Source organism: Melozone crissalis, unplaced genomic scaffold (assembly GCF_028551555.1).
Source record: "Melozone crissalis strain CALT ecotype California unplaced genomic scaffold, PUWL_Pcris_2 ptg000045l_1, whole genome shotgun sequence".
Lineage (NCBI taxonomy): Eukaryota > Metazoa > Chordata > Aves > Passeriformes > Passerellidae > Melozone > Melozone crissalis.
The window spans coordinates 13,034,436-13,053,676 of NW_026535823.1; the positions used below are offsets into that span (position 1 = coordinate 13,034,436).

Sequence of the window (19,241 nt, forward strand, 5' to 3'; positions counted from 1 at the left end):
TGCTGATAATGGAAGCTTCTGTCTCACCCCCTGTCTGGCTCACGTGAACTCCTCTTCAACACGTTCTGAGCTTGACAAAGTTGTATAAATCATTTTATGGTAACAGAAGATACTGTTAGGCTGGTAAACAGAAAGGAATAAATACACAAGTGTCAAGCTGCCTTCAGTAATATCTATTTATTACCCCACATGAATGCACACGGTGTTTCATAAAACTCCATCAGTATTTTAATCAAGTTATGTCTTTTGGGAGAGGGAGAAGCTGTTGTAGGGACCATGTTAAACCTTCACGCTCAATAGAGTGCAGAACACCAATTAAGGAGACTTTTGGTCTAAAACGGCCTTAATTTGCCACGTGAGCCAGGAGAATCTTTTATGAGAAGGCATACGGGACTCTCTGGGACTGGTATGCTAGCTAGAGAAAGGTGACATAAACACAGGCAAGTGTATCCACTAGAGGGTATTGGCACACTATATATGGTGGTGCATTATAGATAATATCTAACAGGTCTCATTTATTATGCCTTTATAAGAGACCTTTAAAAGTCCTTTCTCTTGTAAAGTCCATATTCCCCAGGACCTTTTCCATTTCCTGGTAGCAAATGCATTCCTAATATGAATTCAATTGCCATTAGAAGAACAAGGGGGTGGGAAGCTGCTCACCACCAAATTATCAAATGGCTCGTGCCCAGGTGCTGATTGAAATATTGATGCAGCCAGAAGACTTCTAGAGAGGTGGAATGTCAGTGGAGCAACATGAAGACTTGCCCCTGCCTTGCACAACAGCTTTCAGGAGAGGGATAAGTGGGTTCAAATTCTGCAATCCAAGAATTTCCAAAAAGCATCTGTCCTGGAGTGGAAAAAGCACAGGAAAGGAGCTCCTATTTTTAATAGCATCCACTAATCCCATTGCTATAAAGACTTAATAACAAATCTAGGATGGGGCCTTTAAGTTTATAGTACAAGGCTGGTTTGCTTCAGAGAAGAATTTATATTTGTTGTTCAGATAAATGGCCTATCACATTATAATCCTAGTAGTATTACTTTTCAATTTAAAATGTTTGCCTGGTTAGGATTGCTATAGGAATTGTTTGTTTTTGCTCATAAATGACTATTAAAAGGAAGAGAGAAAGGAATTGTGCATTGCGTGTGAAAATATCAAGTGTCTCACATGGGCATTGGGGTCACTGGGAGACTCTGGGTGGCTTTCAATAATATTTTTAAAAAAAATCTCTTTTGTAGAAAACAGTGTGATAAATGAAGTTATTTGCATTTAAAGACACAATTTAGTGGTGGACCTGGTAGCGTTAGGTTGGTGGCTGGACTTGATCTCAAGAGGTCTTTTCTAACGTGATGGATCCTATGATTTTATGGGATTATATTTTGTTTGCCGTGTTCTGAGGCTGTTCTTTTGAAAATTTTAGGGTCTTGGGGAAAACCCAATGATAAGGGCTCATTCAGCTATGGACATTTTACACTAAGATGTGTATGTGCATGAATACCTGCAAATTCCATGTCCTTTGAGAGCCTGGGCCACATCACAAAGGGAATTGAAAAAGTCTAGCCTGAAGAAGTGCCTGCCCTATCATAACAAACCTAATTGTGGATGTGAACAAGGCTCACCAAAATACAGTGATCCCAAAATGACAAAAATGAGTCAAGTGAAACCAACAACAAATATTGCCTTGTTTATATTACAAAGGCCATTGCCTTTCTTTCCCATGATAACACACTGGCTCAGGGAGTTGATGATAATGCATATGAGCATGTCAGAAAAGCATTTTAATGAGAAAGCCCTTTATGTAATATCTATTTTTATTCAAATTGGAGATTGAGGGATCAAGTAACAGGATGAGATGTTGAAGGATTGGTCTGAAAGAAATTGTTTCATTGTTGTAGTCATTAATGAAAGTGTTCTCCTTAAATATTCAAGCATCCACAGCAGTATTAAAAATTAATCTATATACTATGTAGGAATGCTTACTAATTTTTTTTTGTAGAAGGTAAATTTAAAAGAACGGATTGTGTGAAATACTTGTTTAGGTAGATTTTTTTTTTTCTTGTAGCATTGATAGTATAGTTTGAATAATTTATTCAAAATTTAGTTAGGGATAAAGACAGCTTAGATTTTCTGATTCTCCTTCCAAAATGGGGTTTTACAATAATGTGCAGATTTTAGTGCTCTGCCTAAACTAATTTTAATATATCCAAGTTACCAGTGCAATAACATAAATATTTCCTGGCTTTTTGGAATTTTTTTCAGATATGTAGACTTTAACAGTCTGCTTTCAGATATGCATAATTCTGCGACGTAAAAAAAATTCCACACAATTTTATGTAGGTCTTTGTTAGTGTCCTGGTTTATTCTGAACATGTCTGTTTTCTATTCATGTTTTCTTCCTAATATCTCCCAGTAAAATCACCTAAATATTTTTTCATGTAATATGCCTGGTTTTCCATTAGAAGTTCTACCTCATGTTTTTCCTCATTGAATACCACTTGTAATTTTCTATCCACAGCTCAAATTTCTGAATTTGTGTTTTACCCCTTATTTCCGTCATTATGGACAAAAGTCAGTTATCACTACACATCAAAATTTCTGTAATGTCTTTTTCATAGAAAATGATTTTCAAATTTCCAATGCATTTGTTTCAGTTTCTCCAAAATAGTTAAGAATATTGAACAAGACTAGCAGCTTTTATGTTCATTAAATAGATTATGTAATCTCTATTTAATGTAATTCTGAGCTGCATCTAGGCTAGACTAATGGAATGTTGGTATCTCCTAGTATTTGAACCAAAGTGTTTGAACTCTGGATATCTTTCCTAATTCTCAGGCTGATTTTTGGTATTGCACTCTTAAGAAAAGCCTTAACTTTTGCTGCTAAAAATGTAGCAACTTCACAGATATATTAACCCTCATTTTCCACTGTAAAGTAAGATGAAGAATCAAATAATACAAACAAAGCTCTATCTTCCAGCAAGCATCCTGTGAGTCCAGGCTCCTTGCATTTCCATTTCTTTATCCAATGGTAGGTAGCATCAGCAGTTTAGCTTTTCCATTCTGCATTACAACATTCTAGCACTAAAAACTCCTGAACATCATTTTAATGGATTGAGGAAGACTATTATAGCTGATTAATTTTTTTCAACTTAAATTAAGTATTAGCAATTTGGCATGAGTTGAATTCTTTTTCTGCTTTATGATGCTCCTACCATTGTGTTTGCAGTATGATGATGATGATGCATTTTTGCAGAACTTTAAGTAAATTGTGGGACTAATTGTATTTCGACTGGGAATTACATGGCAAAATGCCTTTTTTGTTTTAACAATTTAATGAAGAGTTGCCTCACACTGATACTCAGATACAATGCCTCTCTCTCATGTCAATATTGAGGTTTAAGAATAAATGGCAATATAAAAATTAATCCTGTGTTAGAAAAGAATGGCTCTGCAGAACTATTTTCCTGTGCTTGCCTTAATAAGGCAACTGAAAAAAACTCCAAAGAAACCATGGATTTTGATAAATACTCTTTAGTTTCAATTGGCATAGAGAGATACATTTACTCTGGAGAAAAAAATGCTTGTGACTTGGGATTCGAGATTTTTGGTTATTGACTTGGCACTTCCAGTTGCATGAAGGTGTTGCAATACCCTAAACTGTTTTGTTGCTGCCAGGCTGAAGATACAAAACAGGGCTGGGCTGTGCTTTTCCCTGTAAGCCTGTGTGTCTGTGAGTCTGTCACACTGAGGGATACACAGGTAAAGTCTTCCAGGAACATACACAGGAGAATGTATAAATGCATACTCTACATAAGATTCCTTGCAATAATAATGTATTTTCTAAGGTGACAAGCACACCCAAGTTTTTTAATCCCAAGTTTCCAATTACAAAAACAGTGTGTAGTTTTAGTATACTGACTATAGTAGTATAATATCTATGGTAATAACATCCTCTTCAGTTTCAAACAGCCTTTCCTCATTTTTCTTCCATGTTTGAGTGTAGTTTTCGGTTTCCCCATGCAGTTCTTTTTTGTTCATCTTACTGGTGATGGAATATTTATGTGTGTTATTTGTAAACCATTTTGGGTTGAATGTTGTTACACATGACAGAAAAAATTGGCAGATAAGCAGCAGGTTGCTACTACTACACCAATAATGCCTTTTATGGTTAATGTGAAACGCTGCTACACAGGTTAAGCTATAGCTAGATGGGAAAGAAAAACAAACACAAAAATGTCCATAATCCAAATTCAAATTAATTTTCTCAAATGAAGCAATTGACATTTCTATCATAGACTAGGAATAGAATACTATCTTTATGTCTCTATATCTATAATTGAAAAATTATATATTCAGCATATTGGTTATACCTCCTTTTCAGAAAGCTTGCAAAATGTGCCAGCTGGAAAATATATTGCTTTAAGCTCTATATTTTTAGAGGTGCTTGAGAGGTTTCTTTTTGTTGTGAGTTTTGTTTTTTCCATGCCCCGACTGTCAACCAAGTGCCAGTGCCCACATTGTGGGTAGTGAAGATTACTTTTGTATAAAAGTGGATTTTGGCATATAACCTCATGAAGCTTTTTTAGAAGGTCAAAGTGAATGGAAAACTTTTTGCTCAGACTTAAATGCATACTTGAGTAGGTTCTTTAAGTCAAAGCAAGACAGATGTTGGTGAATACATATTTTAGATGTTCTTTTTTTGGATATTCTGCTGCAAGAGCACCTGTCCAGCCAAATGAAAACATCACATAGGAACGAAGTGGCACTTGTGCTGGTTCAAGCATTTTAAAGCAGGCATACTCAACTATCACTTAACAAAGCAACATCTGTGGCACAGGGGAAGTTTGAAATTATGCTGCTTATTGGCTTTGCTTAAACACGTTTGTGTCTGCTATTCCAATTTGTCTGCCTGGTGCTACAAAAAGATGTTTCAGTGACTTTGGGAAATGAGGTATAAACAACAGTTTTGCTTCTTCAGCTGACACACCTAACAGAACACAGAGCTCCTTCTTAGGACAAAGAGTAGAGGGATCACAGTGGCAAAGCCTTTTCTGTGTGTTTTATCTACAGAGGTGATGGTGTGTTTGCATTCCTATCTCTGTATGCTTGACTTGGAATTCGTAGAAGGTACTTCAGTAGCTCTGTCATATTGCATTTGCTGATCTGTAGGATTGGAAGATGAGCATTTCCAGGTTAAGGAATTATATTTTATTAATAGGAAGGTTCACTTATCAAAGGCACAGGATTCTTCCCGTTGTGCACTGTTGCAGGGCAAGCTAAAACTTTTTTTATCAACAGTCAGAAGTCAATTAGTACTTTTGAGCTTCTGTGAATATCTTTGATTGTAGGTAAAAGAAATCTGCTCCTAGATTCTTAAATGACAACCTCTTCTTCTTCTACCTGAAAAGCATGAGCAAAAGTACATGTCCCATAACATTTTTTACCTTTCATCTAACAAATTTTTTTGTGTATGTGACATATTTCTATAGAGGATATCAATTCCTCTGAAATCAGCCTTTTTAATTTAGCTGTATACTGTTTAATTCACATCTTTAATTTAAAATCAATTCACAGTTGTACTTTGGTGAGCTGTAGGTTATTTCTTCTTCTCTATGAAATTACTCACATTATGCATACTTTGTATAAATTATCTTAACTTGGGTTTGGGTTTGTTTATTTATAGTTGTCTCCAAATGATTGTGGCAGGCTTATGTTTTTCAGAGGAATAGTTATCTAACTGACCTGCGGATTATCTAGGCTGTTTAGTTAGTTATTGTCAGTAAACAGCTGAAGGTGTAAATGGTATCCTCAAATGTGGACGTTCATGGCTTTGAAGTAGTAGTCAGGACCATAAGTGTTGTGAGATGTACTTTGTTGTCAGCTTAGGAGAAACCTAAAGTTAATTTCTCCACCAGAAGCACAGGGTGGGATTTGCTTCATATCAGTGCTGTAAAATATGAATGAGTCTTAAAAGTATCCCTAACAATCCAAGCTTTGCAATATACAAATACCAGTAGGATTGTTGATGTGCACTGCCAATTTTCTAATTCTGCTATGTCCTCAGAGTCACCAGCCTGGAACTGTATGGAGTTAGAAATACCCAGTATGTAAAGGGATGTCAAAACCCTCATTTGCCTCACCCTTTGAATTGAGCAGCTGACCAGCAGAAGCAACCATGTGCAAATGTGTGTCCAACAGAAAAAGCCAAAAATCTCATCTGTGACCCTTGGTAGGAGCAGGTATTTGAGTGAGAGAAGGGACCTGATCTTGTCTTGTTGTTTGAGATACTCAAGTATTAGAAATGGAGCAAAACCTGGCCTATTCTTGGTTACTGCTGTGGTAACCTTGGTAGTCAGGGTGCCATAGTGATATTTAGTAGTCTAGAGGCTATATTTTTTCTTGTTTTCTGGAAAAGGTGTAGTTTAAAAAGATTGTTTAAAATATGGTCCTCTAGTACTGAAGGACCTTGTTGAAATCAACAAGGCAAGCAGCAGTGCTCCACACTGTGATTTTATTTTTTGCTTCAGACTCTTGTTTAACTACATACTTAACTTATACAATTGATAAACTGAACACTGCAGTATTGAGAACCTGAATATAAACAGTGGAATTAATTTTATTAATTTTCATTGTCTACCTTAAGAAATAGGAAGAAATGGAAGATCATAAATAGAAGAAGTTTGTTTTCTTTCACTTTGATTTATTGGAAGAGAACTTAGACCAACTAATATGTTACAAGAGGAGTTTGGTATAATAAATAATAAGATTACAATTCTGGAACACCAATTTCCTTATTTAATGCTGTTAATGGGAAAAGTTTGAGATATTAATTTGTCAATTACATTTGAAATGCATTAACTAGACACAAATAGCTCAGTCAGAATAGACATTGGATAGCTCATTACCCTTTCATATACTGCACTACAGCCCTAACTAGAAAGCACATGTTAGTAAAAAAATAACAAGCAATTTAAAATTCACACACACAACTCTAACAGCTCTCAAGCTGCCTTAGGTTAGTTACAGATACATTCCTTTACTTTTGCTCTGTTCTTTTTCTCTGATAAAGCAGGTGAAATGAATGAATGCATCTGAAACTGGATGAAGTGTATCTAGCTGCACTGTATATATTTATACATTTCATTGTAATTTTTTTTAGAAATATTGCTATCAAGACAAAAGTTCTGAAATCTCAAATAATCATTTCAGGAAAATAATATATTAAAAGTTATAGTTTTCAGTGTAGGTGTTTCCCTTACACACTATGATTTGCAATTCTTATTGCACAAGAAGCCTTTTACAAGGGAACACACATTTCCTGCTTTTTCCCGATATAATATACATTATATTCCAAGACCTTCAGAAATAAGTATTACTACTTAATTATAGGTACTAAGTAATTTATTATATAGGATGGTGGTGCTTTTTGTTTGTTTGGAGTTTTTTGTTTTTGAGGGGGCTTTGTTGGGGTTTTTTAAATTTTGTAAATGACAAACTAAGTGTTTCTGAAGGGGCTCACCAGAAGTACCTTGTTGTCTTTGAACAATGCTTTGAATCAGCTTGTTGTGACAATGTCTTGAGCCTTTTTTATGCTTGATTTTGCTGTAAGGGCAACTCTGCTAGCAACCTAAATATTTGTAATATCTATATCATACAACAGCAGCGTTTTCAGAAAGATAGCAGTGACAAATAGTAATTTTGCATAGAACAAAGTATTAGTAGTTAAGAAAGAAGTGTAGTGTGGAGAGACAGCCTGGTGGAACAGCCAGGCCTTGAAGGTAAGGACACAGGATGCCCCATGGAGAAGTACAGGCATGGGATGATGAGAGGTTGCACACAAGTGGGCACTAGAGACCTCCCAGTTTTAACTGACTCACAAGTGATTAGTTAGAGAAATGCAGACTTACGAGTTGGGTAAAAATTATATTGGGACAGGAAAGAGTAAAGAACAAGTAGCTTGTTTAGTGACAGTAAGTTTGAATCACTAAAGGGAGAGCAAAGTTTAAGGCCATTTTTATGTGTCTTCTAATACTCTTTTAAGACATCCTGGAGAAATCACTGTCAATATCATGCTGCTTGCAGTGAAGGAATTGCTGTGTGGGTGGCATTGACTCGTTTTCCCCTGCCATGTGGGAGCTGTTGGTCTTGGGAGCCCAAGCAGCAGTTCACTCCTTTTTCTGTCAGAGAGAGGAATCTACACTAGGATTTGTGCCTATATATACCAGCTTTAAATGTAATATACTGTACTATTTAATGATGGAATTTTTATTATTGCAAGTTCCTTTTCTGTAACTGCTAAACTGGACTGAACCCTTTGACTATGCCTTGAAGATTCCAGCTATTGTAATCAAAGTTTCTTGGCCTTACATCCAGTGTGTGCTTTCCTCCTTATGTGTAACAAGGCAGGCTGGGTTCACGTGGAATGGAAGCTGCTGGGGTCTGCAGGCAGACTCTGGCCTGATGTGGCAGTGGGCATTCAGGGCAAAGGCCATTATTTCTATGGCTCAGTAGCAGGACAAGAGCTCCTGGTCACTCCTTCCAGGACTGTGAACTAGTTCTCTGTTGGTACTGGGTGTGCTGGTGAGAGGCAGGTGAGAAGTGGAGTCCTGACCTTTTCCCCATCAAAACATGTTTGATTTAAAACCTCACGGCAACTGAGTGTGAACTCTTGCAACTCTTCCATCACATTTTCATTATGCAGTCTCCCTCCTGGCTGGCCCCATGTCAGGGCTCTGGGGAGCCTCAGTTATGTTGGTGTTCAGCCTGGAAAAAGCATCTCTTTGTTGTATGTCCTATTGCTGCAAATAAAATCTCTGATGCTAAATATGTTCTTGAAAAGAGCATATTTATGTTCTTAAAATTCACAGCTCCTTTTGTCCAGTTTATGTTCTATTTCACTGTGTGAATGATCATTGGAACTAAGCTGTATCTATCAAGTGGAAATAGCTTATATTAATCCTGTAGCAGTGACACAAACCTTCCCTTCCCACAGGATTCAGGCACCTGCCAGGCACTTTAAGCTTAGCCTTTTGCCTCAGCTTGGCTTATACCCAGACTAGGATATTTCTCACTTTTCAAAATGAATGTTCATTTGAAGTTTGAGTTTGTGCTTTCCTAAGCTCTGAGTGGTTTCTGTGATGGCAAAACCAGGGCACTGGAGAGCTGACTGACTAAGAGTGATCCTTCTCCTGCTGCTTGCCATGGGACTGGTTCCTACATAAGCACAGAAAGAGTAAGTGAGGCTTGTCCGAGGGCCCCTTCCTATAAATATGTGAGTGATTGCAGCGTTCACCCGTGCCTTACACGCCATCACTCAGCTTCCCACAAACACCTTTGTTCGGTGATTATTTGAGCTATCAGACAAACAAGGCAGCATAATGGTTAGAAATGAAAGTGCCAGCTGAGAGAAGTTAGACATAGGAGAGGCATTAGTAAGGTCTCTCTCAATGCTCGTATTCTAACTGCTGTAGTGGGGCTCAAGCTATTTAATCTTTGAGGTATCTCTAGGAATCAAAGCCAACAAAACCAAGTCCCAGAGAAGATTAGAATTGGAAATCCATTTGTTTTCATGGTATTACTAAGGGTTTTTTTCCTTTGATTTTGAATGAAAATTATAATGACTTCATAGAGACAGTAAGTTATACTGATTTGGATGTGTTATTTATTTCAAGCATGACTCAGCTTGCTGGTGAGAAAAATAAGACTCCTGTGAGCTTTTTTGTGATTATATATAGCAGACAGGTTGGTAATTTTAATTGGTGTATATATAGTCACTAAATTGAGGTTTGTGTGAAAGATAATGTAAATAATCAAATTATCAGGAAATCACAAGAGCTCTGAAAGGGATTTTGAGACAAAAATCCCATATATTTTCAATTGGAGCCTTGTAAAATCTGTCATCTCCATCTTTTTTTAAAAGCATTGTTCTGTGAGGGGGAAGGCAGAAAGAGAAGACTAGACCTGGGTTAAAAAAGTGTAAACCTACAGTTTAAACCCCAAGTTACACATTGCTCCTTGCTAAGATTTCATTTCTCTGGTATTCTGCTTTGATCAGTTAGAAAAAATTGTGGATTTTATCTAAGCGGCAGAAATAAATATATTAAAAGAAAATCTTTAGTGGTGATTTTGTGGTCTTCAATTAATTACAGCAAATGTTTACTCATGCATATTTCTGTTTGGAGTATCTACATTTAAATTTCAGCCAGGAATTCTCTCCATCAAGAAAGTGATGTTTAATTATTAAGATAGCGTGCAATGTGACCTGTTTAATAATATAATATAGGCTGCTTTAGTGTTTATCTACCAGTATTCAAGTGAAAAGTTAAAGTTTGATCCATATAAAAATTTTGCTTCAAAATCAGTAAGCAGCTATAATTCTGTAAGTGCACAGCATTGTGCACTTGATCTTGACTCTTTCTGAGAAACAAGAGCTCATGCAAGAAGTCACATCATCTGGGGAAAGCAAGACAAGCTTTCTTTCACCATTCATTGTGTCATCTGATTTCGCAAGAGAGAAGAAACTTAAGCCATTCTGCTTTGAAAGCTTATTTCATTTTAACCCTGAGCTCAAAAAGAAATCTGATATAAAAGCTTGTATCTGCATGTTCCAAGAGATTTTCTCAAGAATTTCCAAGTTAAAAACTTTAATCCATTGTAGGATATGGACATCCTTGTAAAGAAACATATTTTGGGTTTTTTTCAAGCAGAGTCATGAAATAATACCTTCCTTGTACTGCTGTGATTCAGTGCAGGGATGCATTTTGCTTGAGTCTGTGTCATTGTAGCCTTGTTACTATGTCATGGAAAAGATTTAGGCATGGCATGAACTCTTTCATTGTTGTACTTAGCATTTTCTTGTGCGCTGCTTCTAGGGATTGACATCAAAGAGCAATATGAGTACACGGACTTTAAACACAACTTTAAAGAAGTCAAGCTATTTTTGTTGTCTTCTGAAATGATGATACCTCTCAAAACAAATCCCAAGTAGCCTCATGTTCTGTGTGTGCATGTGTCTGTTTTCCACAGTAACTGACATTCAAAATAGCATCTCTGGAAGGAGACAAGTGCTGGCAATAATGCTGATCAGGAATAGTAAGTAATTTGCTACAAACAGAAATGCAAGTGGTGTTAATAGAGGAAAACCCTTCAGAGAAAGCAGGCGTTTTACATTCTTGCTTTCTCCAGTCTTCTGGAAGTCCTTCTGCATCAGTGATTTCTGATCATGGCCTGCAGGGAAACACCCTTCTTGCAATTTGTGCAGTAATACTGTGAAGTGGTGCTGTTAGAGGGAGACAGTTTCATCCCTCAGCAAAATGAGACATTCCAGACAATATCCAATTTGTTCCCAGGGCATTTTTGGGACAATCTGACAAGCTCTCAGATATCAGCAGTGTCTGAGCTGCAGCTAATGGACCTTGCACCTAGAAAAGCAACATTGTCCCCTGAGCTTTTCACATTATGCCTGTCCTAAGTCCAGTATTTTCGAATTGCACAATTTTTTATTGAGTAGAAACATCATTTTTGCTTTTCTTGCCTTGTAATGGGAGTTTTTGTTTTTATTTATTTATTGATACTTTGACATTACATGGCATAGAAAAAAGCCTTTTGGAATTTGGGACATGTCGTGTTTATGCACTGATAGCCCTTTGGAGTTGTACTCTGACAAGTGTGTGTCCTGAAGCAAGTTTTTTGTTCTGAAAGGTTGGAACGTGCTGCCAGTCCTTAATTGCTTGTCTGCAGGGTGTCCCTGCTCTGTCCCCAAGCCCCTGCCCACAGAGCTCAGGGGCCACCCGCCCACAAAGGGAGCTCAGGCTGCTCCCCTCACTGCAGGGGTAGAGTTCAGCAGCGGGGAAATCTAGCTGAGGTATTTAAACCTGTGGGTTCAAATTGTTATCACATTCTGAATTAGTTGATAAAAGGATTCCAGAAGCTTGGTGTATTGGAAGAAAACTGCAGTTCTGCAGCAGAAGTAACACATACCTGCCATGGATGCTTTTGTTAGGCACGCTCTGATCTGCAGAAATTGGTCTTATGATAAAGAGCTACAGGTTACAGAGTACTACAGAATGGTAGTGCTTGTGAAATGTCCGTTCTGGCACTTCTGGAAATAAATGCTTAAATTAATGATGACTTGGAGAAATCACACAAATGTAAAACACTGGATTTACTGTGGCTTTATGCAGTACTTCAGTATTAATTGCTTGGAAAAAAATCCTTTGAAAGGTAAATGTATTTTTGAGTTAACCTTTCTTCAAATCTTTATATTTCATGCAGTAATTTTCACAAGTGAATGAAAAGGTGCATAAAACCAGAAACTTGTGATTAATGAAATGGACTCTGGTGTATCATGAGAAGGACATGAATTAGGCAAAGTTTTACAGGTTCAATACTTGCCCCCTCCTTTTTGTATCTCAGGACTGCAGAGTGGAAGGAATTACAACTTTCACTAGAGTGTTCAAATTTCATAAACCAAACTTTTAAATTACGGTTCTCTGTGCTCAAAATATGGAATGCAATATTATTAGACTAATTCTTGATATTCAGAAAAAAATATCAAATGATAATCAAGCAGTTAACTATAGGACTACTGCAGCTTTATCCTGGATCAAGGTTGTCACATGAACTATTTGTTTGTTTGGTAGCACTGATCATTTGCAGTCCTTGAGCACTGTTATCATCTCCAGGTTATTTTTCTTTTCTCTAGATAGAAAGCTCATGTTGTAAAAACAGCTATCAGCATGTATTATCATTGATAAAAGAAGATTGTCTCTTAAGTGAAGTCTTAACATTTGAAAATTTGAAATCCCAGAATTGTAGGATATCCTGAGTGGAAGGAATCCACAAGGATCATCAAAGTCCAGCTACAGGCCCTAAGAATCACACCATATGCAAGCAATGCCATTACAGTTGAACTTGATCTATTTTGTTACAGTGAATGAAATATGGAGACATTGATTGCAAGTCCAACTCTGTGGTCTCTTCTTTTCACTCTAATTGTGCCAGTCTTTGTCCTGTTCGAACAACAAGATGGGCTGTTGACTGTGAGTATGGGAGTGGCTGCATATTTTAAATCTCTTTCTCATGGATGTAAAGCTGGGGGAAATGAAGAAGCTTCATGTTCAGGTAGTGTGCTTCAGTACTGTGAGAATCAGATATCTTGGACCGGCTTAGGGCAGCACAGGGAAGGGGGCAGAGAACTCTGCTGCTGCAGCAGCTCACTCTGCTCTGTCCATGGAACTGCTTGGAAATATTGAATATTTGCAGTCCAATTCTGTGTTAATGAACAAGACTGGCTTACTGCTGTTATGTTGCAGTTTGGTCCTCAAAGTCAATGCAAGAAAAAGAGCTACAGATTTTCTGCTAAAGTAATGATACCTAATAAATTGATTATTGATTTAGTTGGCATGATAGGGGGCTAGTTATGGCCTTGTGATAAATCTCTGCAATTATGACTGCCTTTGTTGAAGGCATGATTTGAAATTTAATAGTAGAGTACTAGTAGGTTTACATAAACTTGTAACTTGATTTAAATTATCAGGCTGATCACAAAGAGGTCCATAACACATCAGTTCCTAGACTAATGAACCATACATCCTTGTCGACTTTAGTAATGTTTTGACAGTTTTTGCCTCAGTGCCTCTGAATTACAAGTGTGCAGAGATGTATTGCTTGCTGCTACGATAGGTCTCTCCCTCAGGATATGGGAGGTCACGTTTTCTGAATCTGAATTGCTTAACTAAACAATGACAACTTCTGTAATGCTTTAAAAGAAGGCTGCAATCAGTTATCATGGTTGTAATTGCAATTTTTTTTTTCACAAGGAGAGATATTAAAAGAATGACATTTTTGAATTTCATACATTATTTAGCTTTTCTGAAATGGCACTTTTGGTGTTCTTAAAATATAGAGGATTTATATCGCTATGTGATTAATTCTAAGATGGTAGAAAACTGCTGTTGATTCTTTCTTTACAAACAGAGATGCAAAAATAATTCAGATTTAAAATCAGGCTGTCTTTATCTTCTCATTAGTGAATATATTGTGTGCATGAAACACATGCAGCAACTGTCTTATACCATTTACTTAAGTTTGTCCTATCAGCTAACCTTGTTTACTATGGGCATTTTTCATAAATAAGACGGCTTTTTTTGTCCTTCACTATGTGGCTTTTCTTCTTCTATAGTTGAATAAAAGAGTCTGTGTTGCTCTGTTTGATCTTTTCTATAAATTTCCTATTTTCTTGAGTTCACAGAAAGCAAACCAGATAAATATAGGAAGGCAATTTCTATGAATGACGGATGACATTACTATGAAGTGTCTAGATTTTCTTATGTTTGTCTGTTTTCCCCTTTTAGAGATGCAATAAAGTGGAGCTGAAATGCATCTTACATGTTGAGGTCAGTTCTGTGATGAGAGTTGAATATTATTTCATGTTTGAAACATTCTTTTGCTATATTACTACATTACAGAAGGGAAAGTAAGGCAAGCTTTATTAAACATTGTGACCTCCTGAAATGGAGATTTGGCAAATTTAACTATGGCATTTCCAAGTACAGAAGTTTCGAGGAATATGTCTTTTGTGGAAAATAGTGAATCTTGTGATTCATAGCATATTTCTCTAGGTGGGGTTATGTTTGAGTGAAGTATGTTACATGGTGCATCATCATTTAATTACTTGTGGGAAGCTTTGGGAGCAATGATCTTGGGCACTGCTGCATTTTGTCCTCATCTGCTGATAGACCTCTGAAAGGGGTGTTGTGGCTGCTGCAAAAAGGAGGACAGCTGTGACGATGAGGATGGTGTCACTTATGTCCACTGTGTTGTCTTACTCCCTTGTGGAAGCTGAATGTAGCATGAACTCCTTGTGTTCTTTGTTAAAATCTATTCTATAAATTTCAGAATAGGTCTAATCATCCATATCATAGACCATAATCCCCATTACTGCCCATTATAAATGTGTAGTTATCTGTTCAATAGTACATTATTGTCCCCTTGGATCCATTATAATTTAATATATTAAGACCTTAAAGTTTTGATATATGGATCATCACCCTTCAAAGCTCAGTGACAGTCTAATAAGTAGTTGCAAATAAGTCAGGCTTTAAAATAAGAGTTTTTCTTTTCAAAATGACATTTTTCTAGATTGGGACATCCCTTACACCTGCCTCTTCAACCTCACTTCACTCAGCAAAGACTGAGGTGCAATTAAAGCAAGTCTTTTAAGATCTCAAGAACAGTAACGAATTTTCAAAATGGAGCAAGGCTTAGGCTGACTTTTTTCATGTCCACACAAAGAAGGACAACAGAGAAGAACATTTTCTACAGTTTTTATGTGTCTAAAATTACTCTGTTCTTTTTAGAGCCCTGTAAGTATCACTCTTGCTGAAGCCATACAGGACCTCCTACAACCCACAGCTTTTCTCTGTTTTCCATTGTACTGTGTGCCTGAGGCAGGTCAGTGTCTGGACAGTACAGAAGAAAAATAAATAATGTGGTTCTCGAGCTCTCTAACAGACTTCTCCCACTCAACTTTTCTGCCTTTCATTTTAAGCTGTAGAGAACTTACAAAATGTTCAGCATAGAGAGCTTACAAAGAAAACTCTGGTGGGCTGAAGTCTTGTTCTTTGTTCCTCAGCCCTCAGAGATCTCCTGCTCAAGAGCATTTGCAGTTAGATTTAAGACTCCCTAAAACAAAATATTAAGAAATGTAGGTTCATTGATTGCAAAGATGATGCAATATTTACTTGGTCCTTGCAAAAAGATATTTTTGTAATTGCTTAGTTTTTAGAGATTCAAGATCCTGAGACGTTCAATTCTGGCAAATAGTTGACAAATTATTAAAGTGAGGCTGCAGATTAAATCTTACACAGCTGACAGTAGTGAATGTGTTGCTGCGCTTGGACATCCTGCGCAGCAGTTGCATTCTTTCTTTTTTCCCCACATTGTTTCCTAAACCTTCCTCGTCCAACTTATGATTTGTGTATTTGTCATAATTTAAATAAGGATAAATGCCTCTCAGTTAGGTTAATAGCTGATAACATATACTAATAATTCTGTTGCAAATTGGTCTTTGTTGTCACTGCATTATGCTACCTGCTATAATGGCGCATATTTGTTTGGTAGCTTATGCAATGACTGAGAACTGTGTTTATTGGCACAGATGGTCCATGCCAGGTGCTCATCCTCCATTGCAAAGGTCTGTGGTGCTGTGGTTGTCCTGTGTGATGGGGGCCCTTCCTGATCCTGTCATGCCACTTGCTTTTGGAAGAGTCTATTTCTCTTAGATGAAATTAGAGAAAATATTCACCCTCGCACAGTTTTGCCTCTGTTCCTGCTGGAGCAAAGGGAGGATGCAGGCAGGGTGTGTGAATGACCAAGTTCCACATGGCAGTGGGCTCAGACAGGTGGAGGTGCTGAACTGTGGCAGTGAGGGGGGCACAGATGCCCATTTCAGCTCTTTGTGTTTGGCACCAGCTCCTCATCGTGCTGATAGGTCATTTTAGCTTAGTATTAAAGCAGGAAAAGATCAATCAGAAATATCAACTAAAGAAGAAATTTATTGTTGCAGATTTCCTGTCTTTAAGGGACAGTGACCTTGCTTGATTCACTATTAGCTTTTAGATTGTTTGTGATACTTTTCTTTCCCCCCCAGCCTACTATTCTTAAACTGCAGGTTATTTTAAGCTTATTGCTTTTAAATTGCAGAGCATTTAAGACATTGTAGGCATATAGAATTAAGCTTGGACAGTATTGAAGGTCACACTATAGAGAACTCAATTATAATGACAGCTGGATAGTCTGCATGGTAGTCTTTTTATCTAGCTCATGTATCTGATTGTGGTCTTACTAACCAGTGTTTATTCTTTCCTACACCGGTAATTATACTTCAATACTTCAGCAGTGACATTTTAAACCTATTTTTGTTGCAAAAATTTTTGTTTGAGCAAACATCAGATTTATTTGGTTACTCTCATTTAGTCAAGTTTAAATGTGTTTCACTCACCATAAATTTTCCTTGAAATTAAGCTTTTCTGTTGCTTTGTTTTGTAACGCTGTAATAATCATTGACATGGTGATAGATGAACAAAAACACTGGAGGCATAGTCTTCATTTATTACATCAAGTTTGGGAAAAGATGGATCTGGACCAAGATGCAACTGATCCTAGTGTTGCAATTGGTTTCGATTAATTGTAGCTTTAAAGACTTCTGACATTGTAGTAGTTTGTTAAAACAAAGTGCTGTGCTGTTCCTCATGGGCTTGGAGCATAGGGGTTGGCAGTGGGTCTCTGATTTTCCTGTGCTTTTTGTGCAACAGACCCCTGTGTCCTCCTGCTCTGTATAAATAGAATGATGGCTGATGAGAATCACGCAAGCTGTTGCTTCGCTCTGCTTGCTGGTAGTGTCTCACATGGAATTGTGTCCACTCCCAGTGACCTGAACTGTGGCTCCAATGATAATAATGGTTATGTTTTCCATCACAAAGTTCTTGAGCATCTTTTGATTTGTTAGTATATATCAATTATTTCATAAGCTGGTTTCAAAGTCTAATCAAAATCTAAATTTTAGAATTGGCTCCATGTCTGTAAATAGCACCTGCAATTGTTCAAGAATTATTTGAAGAGCAAGGCAATTGATATTCCAAACAATTGTTTTGTGAAGGATGTAATCTAGATCCACTGAGAAGTCTGTAGAGAAAAAGCAGCAGCTAGACTCCCTGCTGCTTCTTTTATAAAAATTAAAGACAAACCAGAAAATGACAGCACATAATTATAAAGAAATAGATCCATTTGTTAACAGTTCTATGGTGAAATTTTGTTATTGGCACTAATAACAACATAAACATTTGCATTCAGCTGAAAGCAGGCAGTGATATTCACAATGCAGTCAAAAATGTCCCTGTAGAGTTCTCAATGAGAGGAGCATTGCTTTGAATAAAACCTATCAGGCTATTGAGGAATGTTATGCTGCTATTGTGTACTTCATTCCCTCCCTTTTTTTTTCTTAAGGCCTATTCCTCTCTAAAATATTTTCCAGTATTAAATTCTCCTACAGAACTGGAAGCTATCTTCCAAACATATTTTCTAATCTGTGTTTTTAAACTGCTTTTTCAAGTATATAAAGGTACATGCTACAATTTATTTACCGATTATCCCTAAAACTTTGAGTAGACTCTTTGAATGGAAGTAGAATAAATTCACTAAAGCATCTGCAAAATGAGAAGTGTTTAGTAAGTGGCTGGCTACTAATAAATCCAAGGCAAAAAAACCAGAAATTAAATAAGGTATTGGTATGAAAAAGAGGTGTAAGAAGCATCAGTACAACGCAATAGCTTGATAAATCTGGTTTGAAATTAAAAAAAAAAAAAGGGAAGACAGTATTCCTGCTCCTGAGAAGCAGAACTGTAGGTGGGCTCTGTGGGTCTGGGGTGGTACATGAGTTTTCCCATAGCAGGTCCACCTCCCAGCCTCCAAAAAGAGCTGGTGTGAAGAGCTGAGAGATGGGATGTCCCTTCATAGCAAAGAACATTGCACTGTGAATGCCAAGTGTTGATAACTCTGTATGTGCACCTATTTTTTTATAGTATGGGATTCCTTCTACTGAAGATCTTGCAACTCTGGAAATATTACACAGGCTTTGCAGTAGAAACTGTCATATGCCAGAAATTCAGCTGAATGCTTCTTGGATTTCTCTGTCTGAGCACCATGGAGATGATGTCTGTCACAATTGTACAGCTGCTGCAAGTGGTAATTTTCTAATCAGATGAAGCATAAGAAAACTAATTCCTTGTTACGTACCTTTAAGCTACTGCATTTAACTTCTTTTCATTACCATGTAATTATCTTTTCATTCTATAGATGGTGTGATAATTTCCAAAGCTGTTTGTGACTGAAAATTAAGTGAAGCTGTGACATACCTGGAACAGTCTTACTTCAGTGACCTAAACTACTTACCTCTGGTAAATATTCACAACAGTAAAAGCTGCCTGTGCAATGCCCAGTCACACAAGTTATCCAAAACAGCTGTGACAGACACGCTGTACTTTAGGCCTGAAAGAGCCAGTGACTGTGAATCTTTTCTCTTTTTTCTAGTTGTGATGATGTCTTTTTCTCTCTATACTGTAGTTGCATTTGTGATTCTTGTGGCTGTTGTAGAGAGCAAAAGGTGTAGTTGTATTCTAGGCTTGTTGTTTTCAGTAATCTTTAAGAAGGAGATAGGGAAACTAGCATTTTGGTGTCAG

The 19,241-nt window shown here is 37.1% G+C and overlaps 1 long non-coding RNA gene across 2 annotated transcripts in view; it reads left to right on the plus strand.

The window, feature by feature from the left end:
- Positions 1 to 12,959: 12,959 nt before the first annotated feature.
- LOC128942901 (uncharacterized) overlaps positions 12,960 to 19,241 on the plus strand; it is a 45,845-nt gene continuing 39,563 nt past the window's right edge. For both annotated transcript variants that reach the window (XR_008483653.1, XR_008483654.1), the window contains exons 1-3: positions 12,960 to 13,043; positions 18,585 to 18,747; positions 18,859 to 18,959. This is a non-coding gene — a long non-coding RNA (uncharacterized LOC128942901). The remainder of the gene's footprint in view (positions 13,044 to 18,584; positions 18,748 to 18,858; positions 18,960 to 19,241) is intronic.